The sequence below is a fragment of the Mirounga angustirostris genome, unplaced genomic scaffold (assembly GCF_029215605.1).
Source record: "Mirounga angustirostris isolate CCGP_5_RB_7025 unplaced genomic scaffold, mMirAng1.0.hap1 SCAF_12, whole genome shotgun sequence".
In the NCBI taxonomy this organism is placed as follows: Eukaryota; Metazoa; Chordata; class Mammalia; order Carnivora; family Phocidae; genus Mirounga; species Mirounga angustirostris.
Window position 1 is genome coordinate 70720514 of NW_026991720.1, and position 9902 is coordinate 70730415.

The window sequence follows — 9902 nt, forward strand, 5'->3', positions numbered from 1 at the left end:
CATGGGGTGTAGAGATTACTTCAATAAATAAAACCTCAAAACAATTTTTTTTGTTAGAAATTTCTTTATTCTTACTTATTTTTATTAAGCACCAGCTTAATACTGCAGAAAATTTCAAATCACCCAATTTTCCCTCCCTCACCCAAATTCTTGATAAAGAGCTCTTCAAGTGAAGACATGCTCTCTTCTCTCTTCTGTATAAAACTTTATCAAATAAAGGCAAATAACTGTGTACGTCTTGCTGTAAAATGCTGCCCATGGCTGTGGAAAGTATCTGCTCAGGCTCCTTTCACTGTCCAGGTCCTGAAAGACTTGTTCATGAACTGCCTCTTCACAAAGCAAGTCCACCACTTGCTAGGTTTATCATTCTGAGGGTCAAAAACTTTCTCAAAAAGTCTCAGTCCAGTCTCTTGTCTCAGCTGCTGTAAGTAGGCCCTCATCATTTCATCTTCCTGTTTGTTTGCAGGTTTGGCATAAATTGCATTAAGTGGAAAACCAGGCTCTCCAGGAATGGGAAAATTAGTGATTCCCAGCGTATACATTTCTTTTTCACCTTGGCTTTTGGAATTGCACTTCTGGAGTTTCTTTAGACACTCAGAAATGTAGAGAGTTATATATATCAAGGTTCTATCAGCTTCATTCTTAATCTCATAGTTTTTGAAGAAGACATTGGCCTTAAAATAATAGATGGCTTCATCCACAATATCTGTATCTTTTGTCTCTCTAGGGGCAGGTCCTTTGAACTGACTTCTGATAGGCAACAGTGCCATGTTTCCAATGAGTTTGGTGTCAGGGTCCATGAGAGAAGAGTGGTAAGCCGGCATCTTGGCGGCGCTGGTGTTTCAAGATAGACGAGGAGGTTCTCAAAACAATTTTTTTAAAAATTGGAAAGTTTGTAGTTTAAAAGGTCACTCACAACTACACATATTTCCACAAACCGTGGGCATCTACAATCAGGTTTGACTGGACCGTTAACTTCAAGGCGGCGTACAGAAAGATCCTTCAGCTGATCCCTAGCTATCTCTGCTATTCTCACTTAGAGCTTCATTAAAAGCCTGAAGTCTTTGCCACTTATTTGCCTTTTTAAGTGTCAGCCCAGTTCACCGGCTCTCTAGGGAAGAACTCATGGCAGGGGTGGGCCCCAGGAGGTCACACTTGTTCTCCAAATGCCCCTTTCCCGGATGTAGCTGATGGAGCAACCATAGTATCCCATGGAATGTGGGACCAAGAGATGGTGCATCCATCTCTTAGATGTCTGTGAGCGCTACCTGTAAATTCGGAGCTGCAGATAGCTGTATTTCTCTCTGCATGCACAGGGGATCTTGGGGTGCTGACCCATGGAGAGAGATGGTCATGTGCAGAGGCTGAATCCAGACAGCTTTCTGACTCTTCCCCAGACTAGGGAACTCCCCATATCCTTATAATGAAGTCTGTCTGTAGCTTTTTTTTCTCTCTCCATTTAACTTCGGTGGCTCAGGAAAATTTCTATCAATTGCAGCAGAAATCCTAACACAGCTCCCTCTCCTCTAGTAGTACTATAGTTGGAGGCCGCTGCTCTGCACTGTAATTTCAGTAGTGTCCTTATTTAAGTGTGGATAAAAACAATGATAGCAGAGCCTGCACTTTTCAAGTGGGGATTCCCAGAAACCTGGAGTATACAGAGGAAAATACAAAGCTACCGCTAAAAAGATCTACTTTCCTCAAGCATCAACTCTGTTTAAAATAAAAAAGTGTTTTTTATTAAAGACACTATTTTTAAAATACATAAAACATTGTGGAATAGAGTGCAAAATTCAAATTTTTTTAAATAATGTAGAAGACTTCGAAGATATGTCATGACTTCAGTCACCGCACAAGACTACCCCATCACCAGACTGCACCCCCGCTAGAACTCACTCTCCTGCACATTTTTGAGAAGTACTGCATCATCAGAGAGGAGACCTCAGCACTTGGCATGGGGCCCGTTATTCTAAATCCTGTACTTCCTGTGATCTCCAGGATTCCTCACATCTATCGTGACAGTGTATTCAGAAAGCTGATCAAGAAAGTCAAGTTTACTCCCATTCACTCAACATCTACTGGCCTCAGCTTTCCAAACAGCACCTGATGCAAAGAGGCAGCAGGGTCAGGTTAATAGACCCTCCCTCCTGCCTGTTGGATTGCACGGTGATGCAGTGTTACTTAGCTGTAGGTGCAGCTAAAATGGCGCTCTCAAGAGGAGAAGGGAGGCAATTAACCTTCAAAGAGCCATCCCCCAAGTGCCAGGTATTCGGACATGCCATACAAATACAAACTATCTTATTTCCTCAAGTCATTCTCTCTAAGTCAGAAGAGGTAGATGGTGGGGTCAGCTTCAAACAGCCCTAAAAGAAGGCTGCATACAACACATAAGAAAGAAATGTGATTGGGGCGCCTGGTTGGCTCAGTCAGTCGAGCAACCGACTCTTGGTTTCGTCTCAGGTCATAATCTCAAGGTCATGAGATTGAGCCCCAAGTGGGGCTCCTGTTTAGAGGGGAGTCTGCTTGAGATTCTCTCTCCTCCCTCTGCCCCTCCCCCTGCTCTCATGCACACTGTCTCCCTCTCTCTCTCTCAAATAAATAAATCTTGAAAGAAAGAAGGAAAAGAAAAGAAAAAGAAAAATGTGATTGTATGCTCTAGGGTCTAGAGGTGCCTGAAACTGAGTGGAAGTTCAATAGTGTTGAATGAATGAGTGCATGAGTCAAACAATTTATATGTAACTGGTGAAATAAAATGCTTACATGTTGACCATAAAATACTTTAAAAATACAAAAACTAAAGAAAACATGTATTAATTGAAATCCTACCACCTAGATAAAACTGTTAATATTTTGATAAATAATTCCTACATATCTAGCTTTACAAAGACACGGGTTAGATAGAATATATTTTATTCCACAGAAGTGGACTGTGCCATCCATTCAGTAAGTTGTGCTTTCAAGGTTGTTTATTTGTTGCTTTATATAATATCCTGGATAATTCATCATTTCAATAAATACAAATTTACATCACCACGTAGTATGGCTGCAGAGTATGCCATTGTGTAAATGTACTATAATTTACTTAGCAGATCCCCCACTGATAGACATTTCTCCCCAGCCCACCCCATTTTTTCAATATATGAAATACTGCTTCCAGAAGCAGTACTGTGAATGCATCTATTTGCACATGTCAGTTAGATTTAAGTCCTCTGTCTGGTCACTGGAAACTCACTCACTCATTCACTCAACACTTATTGAACCTTTACTCTGTTCCAGGCACCACTGGACTCTAGAGATGCAGCTGTGAACAAAACACTTGCTCTCGTGGCGCTAACATTTTAGTGGGAGACAGACCATAAATTAATATGTGCACAAGGTAATTACATTATAAGCCCCATAAGGAAAATAAACAGGTCATAAGCTAGAAAGTACTTGGGACATGGTGGGCAGGAAAGGCCTGTGAAAAGCTTTGAGTAAAGGATGAGATAGCCAGCTGAAGTACTGAAGGCAGAGGAGCAGAAAGGATGCCCGTGTGCTCAGGGCATACAGAGTGAGGGGCAAGAGTGGTCAGAGCTGAGATTAGAGAGGTGGAGAGAGAATGTAGACAACCTGTTTGAGAAGCTTAGCCATAAAGTGGAACGGAGAAATGGAGGTACAACTTGAAGAGGATGTGCTATCAAAGGAGAATTTTTTTCTGAGATGAAAGATAGTCCACGGGGTGGGGGTGGGGGGACAGGGTGATTGAAGGTGAGGGAGAGAGATGGAATAGCAGCAGATATGAAGTCAGTAAGAAGGGGAAAAGGGAGGCGACAAGGAGCACAAGAAAAAGAGTAGCACTTGGATAGAGGAAAGCTCTAATAGGAGGGCAATACAGATTTAAAGATTTGGTGGTGGGAATATTCATCGATTCACCGAGTAAATATTTATTGAGCACCTGCTATGTGCCAAGCACTATCCCAGGCCCTGGGAAATGGCAATGCACAAAATATTTAAGATTTATTGCCTTTATGGAGCTTATTTCTAGTGAGGGGAGGCAAACAAATAACTATCATAAAATATCTAGGATGTTCCATGAGTGCTGTAGAAAAAACAAAACAGAGAAAAGGCATAGAGAGTACTATGGGATGCAATTTTATTTTTTTGTTTTCTTTTTTAAGATTTTATTTATTTATTTTGAGAGAGAGAGAGCATGAGCTGGGGGAGGGACAGAGGGAGAGGGAGAAGCAGGCTCCCCACTGAGCAGGGAGCCCGATGTGGGGCTCGATCCCAGGACCCCAGGATCATGAACTGAGCCAAAGGCAGCTGCTTAACCAACTGAGCCACCCAGTCGCCCCCGGGATGCAATTTTAAGCAGGATGGTCAGTGAAGGCCTCATGGAGAAAGGGGACATTTGAACGTCCCTTAAAGAAAAGGAGCCAGGTAGAGATGTGATGAAGGAAATAGCAAGTGCAAATGCCTTAAGGCAGGAGCATGATAAGCATTTTCATAGACCAGCAGGAGGCTGATGCAGCTGCAACTGATGGCTAGAAGAAAAGGCTAAGAGATATTGCAGAGAAGTAAATGACAGGGAGAAGCATATCTTGTAGGGGCTTGTTGGTCAATGTAAAGAATTTGACATTGGGGCGCCTGGATGGCTCAGTTGGTTAAGTGTCTGATTCTTGGTTTCTGTTCTGGATGATCTCAGGGTTTTGAGATCAAATCCTGAGTCTGGCTCCACGCTCAGTGGGGAGTCTGCTTAAAATTCCCTACCTTTCCCTCTGTCCCTTCCCCCACCCCACACGCACATGCTCTCACGCACTCTCTCTCTCTCTCTCAAATAAATCAACCTTTTATAAAAAGAGTTTGACATTTACTCTGAATAAGATGGGAAGCCATTGAGAGGTGAGATGAAAAGAACTGGCATACAATCTGACGTGTGTTTTAAAGTACCATGGCTGCTCTGTTGAAAATAGACTTTAGCGTAGCAAGAGTGGAAACAGGGAGACCATTTAAGTGGCTCTTGAAATAATCCAGGTGAGAGATAACTTTAATCAAAGTGAAAACAGTGGAGAAGTGAGAGATTATATTTTGATAGTAAAGCTGACAGTATGTGCAGATGAATTGGATATACAATGAGAGAGAAGCAGCTAGAACATCTCTAAGGATTTTGACTTGAGCAATTGGAAAGATCAAATTGCCATTTACTGAGATGAGAAGAACCAGAACCAAGCCATGGAGTATAACCTGATATTTATAGACCAGGATATAAAAAAGAATAAGCAGCAAAGACTAAATGGCCTTTATTTTTATTAAGGTTTTATTTATTTATTTATTTACTTATTTGAGAAAGAGGGAAAGAGAGCAGGAGGAAGACCAGAGGGAGGGGGACAAGTAGACTCCGCACTCAGCACAGAGCCTGATGTGAGGCTTGATCTCAAGACCCTGAGATCACGACCTGAGCTGAAATCAAGTGTCGGACACTTAACAAACTGAGCCACCAAGGCACGCCCTAGATGGCCTTCAGAAGGAACATGTGATGTCAGATGAACATGATGTCTGGAAAGTGAAGAAAATTTTTTGAGGAAAAGAGAGTGATCATTGTGACAAATGCCACTGGCAGGTAAAAAAAAATGAGGGCTGAGAAATGACATTGATTAAACAATATAGAAAATATGAGTGACCTCAAAGAGAAGTCCTGATGAAGTGGTGCAGTGGTAAAAATTCTCTTCAGAGTGGATTCAGGAAGAATTGATTGGTACCTGGATGAGGGCAATGTTAGATGTAAAATGAGAGGTACGAAGTGTATTGTAAAAGGTGTGAGGTGCAAAGTAGACCTGGTATGGTGTTGAGCCTAAATAGAATTTAAGTTCAACTTACTTACCTCTTAGGTTCAAGAATAAGCCAAGGCTGTCAGTTTTCAGCACTTCTACTCAATATTGTGTTAGGGGTCCTAGTAGTACAATAGGCAAGAAAACAGAAGGCATAAGACTGGAAAGAAAATAAAGTTGTCCTTAGTCACAGACAACATGAGTCTTCTAAAGAATCTACCAAAAAAAAAGCTACCAGAACAGGGGTACCTGGATGGCTCAGTCGATTAAGCATCAGACTCGCGATTTCGGCTCAGGTCACGATCTCAGTTTCCTGGGACTGAGCCCTGCATCAGGTTCCGTGCTCAGCGGGGAGTCTGCTTGGGAGTCTCTCTCTCCCTCTGCCTCTGCCCCTCCCCCCACCACCCGCTCATGCTCTCTCTCTCTCTCTCTCAAATAAATAAAACCTTTTTAAAAAATTTCAAACTTTTGTTCTTGGAAAGAAATCATTAAGAAAATGAAAAGACAAACCACAGATGGGGGGAAAAATTGTGAAACATATTCTGGCAAAGGATTGGTGTTCAGACAAATAATCCAGTTTTTTGAATGAGCAAAAGATTTGAAATAAAATTTCACCAAAGAAGATAAATAAAATAAGTACCTGAAAAGATGAAAAATTACATTAGTCATTAGGGAAACAGAAATTAAAACCACAATGAGATATCACTGCACACCTCCTAGAATGGCTAAAATTCTTAAATTTGACAACACCAAGTGTTGGTGAGGACGTGGAACAACTGAAATTCTCACCATTGATCTCACTAATGCAAAATGATACAGGATGCCATTTTGGAAAGAGCTGGGAGTTAAACATACACTTCCAATTCAATCCAGCCACCCCACTGGTACGTATTTACTTGAAGAAAATTAAAACGTATGTGCACACAAACACTTGTATTTGAATGTTCATAGAGCTCTATTCATAATAGGCAAAAACTGTAAATAATCCAAATGACACAATGTCAATGAAGAAGCAAATTATGATTTATAAATAAGTGGAATACTATACAGCAATAAAAAGGAACAACTGTTGCTATGCACAAGTGAATCTCAAAAGTATCATGATAAGTGGAAGAAATCAGACACAAAAGGATACCTCTTAGTTGATTGCACTTATATGAAATTCTAGAAAAGGCGAAGCTACAGTGACAGAAGATAGATCAGTTTCTCCCAGGCTGGGAGACAGGGAAGGGGATTAACTGCAAGAAGGCACAAGGGAACTTTTTAGAGAAATGAAAATGTTCTATATTTTGACTGTAGTGGTACTTACATGACTATGCCTTTATCAAAACTCAACAAACTACATTTGAAACTGGTTAATTTTATTATATGTAAGCTATACCTGAATCAAGTTAATTTTTAAAATTAAAGGTGTTCTCTTTCATTGCTAACAAAAGCCAACCTGAAATAATTGGAGAAGATCTTTTATAGCGCATGAGTCACCTCAGTAAAGATGGAACAAGAGGAGAATTATAGTAAAATTATAATGCATTGATTTAGTTGAAGCTCTAATGAACATCAGGAATTTTCCCTTCTGACTCACTGTACTTGGTAACTTCCACTGTCTCTGCCCATTAATAGCACTGAACCACGGGTTTACAAAAGGAAATGTAATTAAGGTGAACGGCTCCCTTTTGGCTGGAACCACCATCTTCCAGTAATTCACCAAAATGACCAACACAAAGGGAAAGAGGAGAGACACCCACTCTATGTTCTCTAGGCCTTTTTAGAAAACACAGAGTGGTTCCTTTGGCCAATCTATAAGAAAGGTGATATTGTAGCCATCGGGAGAATGGCACTGTTCAAAAAGGAATGCCCCACAAACGTTACCATAGCAAAACTGGAAGAGTCTACAATGTTACCCAGCATGCTGTTGACATGGTTGTAAGCAAACAAGTTAAAGGTAAGATTCTTGCCAAGAGATTTAATGTACGTATTGAGTATATTAAGCACTCAAAGAGCCAAGATGGCTTCCTGAAGTGTGTTATCAGGAAGAAAAGGAAGCCAAAGAGAAAGGTACTTGGGTTCAACTGAAATGCCAGCCTGCTCCAGCTGGAGAAGCACACTTTGTGCGAACCAATGGAAAGGAGCCTGAGCTGCTGGAACCCATTCCCTATGAATTCATGGCATGATAAGTGTAAAAAAATAAAAGACCTCAAGACAGTTAAGTAAGTAAATAAATTAAAGCCTCCTCTGTGGAGCATGCCCACCTTCCCAATCCACCTGTAACGCTACTTCTCAGTTATCCCTCATCCCCCCGAAGCCGTGTGATATTGTAAGGAAAGCAAAGGCTCTCAAGTTTGTCACACCTGTTTGAAGCCCCAGCTTCTTCGCTTTCTAGAGATGGGACCCGGGGCAAATTACCTGGCTTATCTCAGCCTCAGTTTTTTCTCAACTGAAAAATGGAATGTAATGGCTTAGTCACGTCTAGGACATTTGGGAGGAGGAATAGGTCCATAGCTAGAAGGAAAACGTGTTTATTAGCAGATCACCCTTGTATAGAGGATGGGTAAAGCATTTCTTTATTCTTCTGATCGAGTCACTGTAAGTTATATTATGAGAAAGCCAGAACCGATCCAGTTTTTATGGAGTCCACTCAGATGAGCTCCCAATAGCTCTGGCCTTCCTCATTATTTCTACAGGTCATTTTCCTGTTTCTCTGTCCTCCCATGGGATCTATGTGCCATCTGGAAAGTGCTGTGTACATTGCTAGAGGGGGACATATCTACAGGAAACAAAAAATTTCCTGTTGAATTATAGCAGTATTATATTTTTAAAATCTCTGTACTTTGTATAACCAGCCAAAGGAAGTCAAAGGTAAGAAGGAGCTAAAAAGGGAAAAAAAGGGGGGGGGGCGCCTGAGTGACTCAGTCGTTAAGCGTCTGCTTTCGGCTTGGGTCATGATCCCAGGGTCCCGGGATCGAGCCCCACGTTGGGCTCCCTGCTTGGCGGGAAGCCTCCTTCTCCCTCTCCCACTCCTCCTGCTTGTGTTCCCTCTCTCGCTGTGTCTCTCTCTGTCAAATAAATAAATAAAATCTTTAAAAAAAATAAAAGAAAAAAACTATATTCTTTCACAATCGCTATCATGTTTATGTTGGAGCATTGGAAATAATGTATGTTAAGTTCCTGGAATATTAAAAACACTGAGCCATGAAAAAAAACCCAACCTTACTATTCACAGATTCTCCTCTTCCTCTTGTGCATACAGAGAAGCCTCTCTTTGATCAGACAGTCCCCAGCTTCAATCAGGGGTAATGGAGGAGGAGGAGAAATGAGATTCACAGCAAAAAGCAAAATGGGTTACTCAGAAGAATGAACATCTATTGAGGAGTAGCACCACAAATGGCTACATTTGAGAGAGTTTGGGGAAATTTCTGAGAGAAAATGGGAGCGGGCAGCATCTGTTGTGCAATGCAGTGTGAGAAAGGGAAGGAGAGAAAGAGACAGACATTGGGAAAGATAATTTTAAGGAGTTTTTATGTATGTATGAGTGTAAGCCTGTTTTGCCTTTTTCCAAGAATCCAAAAAAGATCTAAGTTGATTTTCAGTTACTTCCTAATGACATCATGCTTAGATGGGCCCAGAGTGGCCCAGCTTTAACCATGTCTATAAATACTTGATAAATATAATGGCTCCCTCTCTGGAGCCCAGATCAACTCCCTTGAAGTTATAGTATTGTGCTTTCATTATTACGACACATCATGCACTGAAGTTGGCGCTGTGTGTGTATATCTCCCCTGCCAGCTTGTAGACAGGCGCTTTGAAGGCAGGGCTTGTGTCTTAATCGTCTTTGTGTCCTGCAGCCTATCCAGCTTCCAGGCACCTCATCAGGGAACTGCGCAAAATAGATTTCAACAATTAGTGTGAAATAAACGCAGGGGTGGTGGATGAATGGAACTGAACTTAAAGGGCCATTTCTTTAGCAGCATCTATGACAGCGCCGTCTTCTCCCCCACCACCTACCTGATGGACTCTTTTGAGGGACCATGTCTGTCCTCGTCGTCACTTTACCGCCAGCACTCGCACTATGTTAAGCCCACAGTAAGCACTGGAATC

The 9902-nt window shown here is 41.5% G+C and overlaps 1 pseudogene across 1 annotated transcript; it reads right to left on the bottom strand.

Annotated features, from left to right (window-relative positions):
- Nucleotides 1-274: 274 nt before the first annotated feature.
- On the bottom strand, nucleotides 275-1174 carry LOC123835577 (actin-related protein 2/3 complex subunit 3-like; annotated as a pseudogene). Its single transcript, XR_006788780.3, has one exon. The product of XR_006788780.3 is annotated as an actin-related protein 2/3 complex subunit 3-like (transcript).
- Between the last annotated feature and the right edge of the window lie 8728 nt (nucleotides 1175-9902).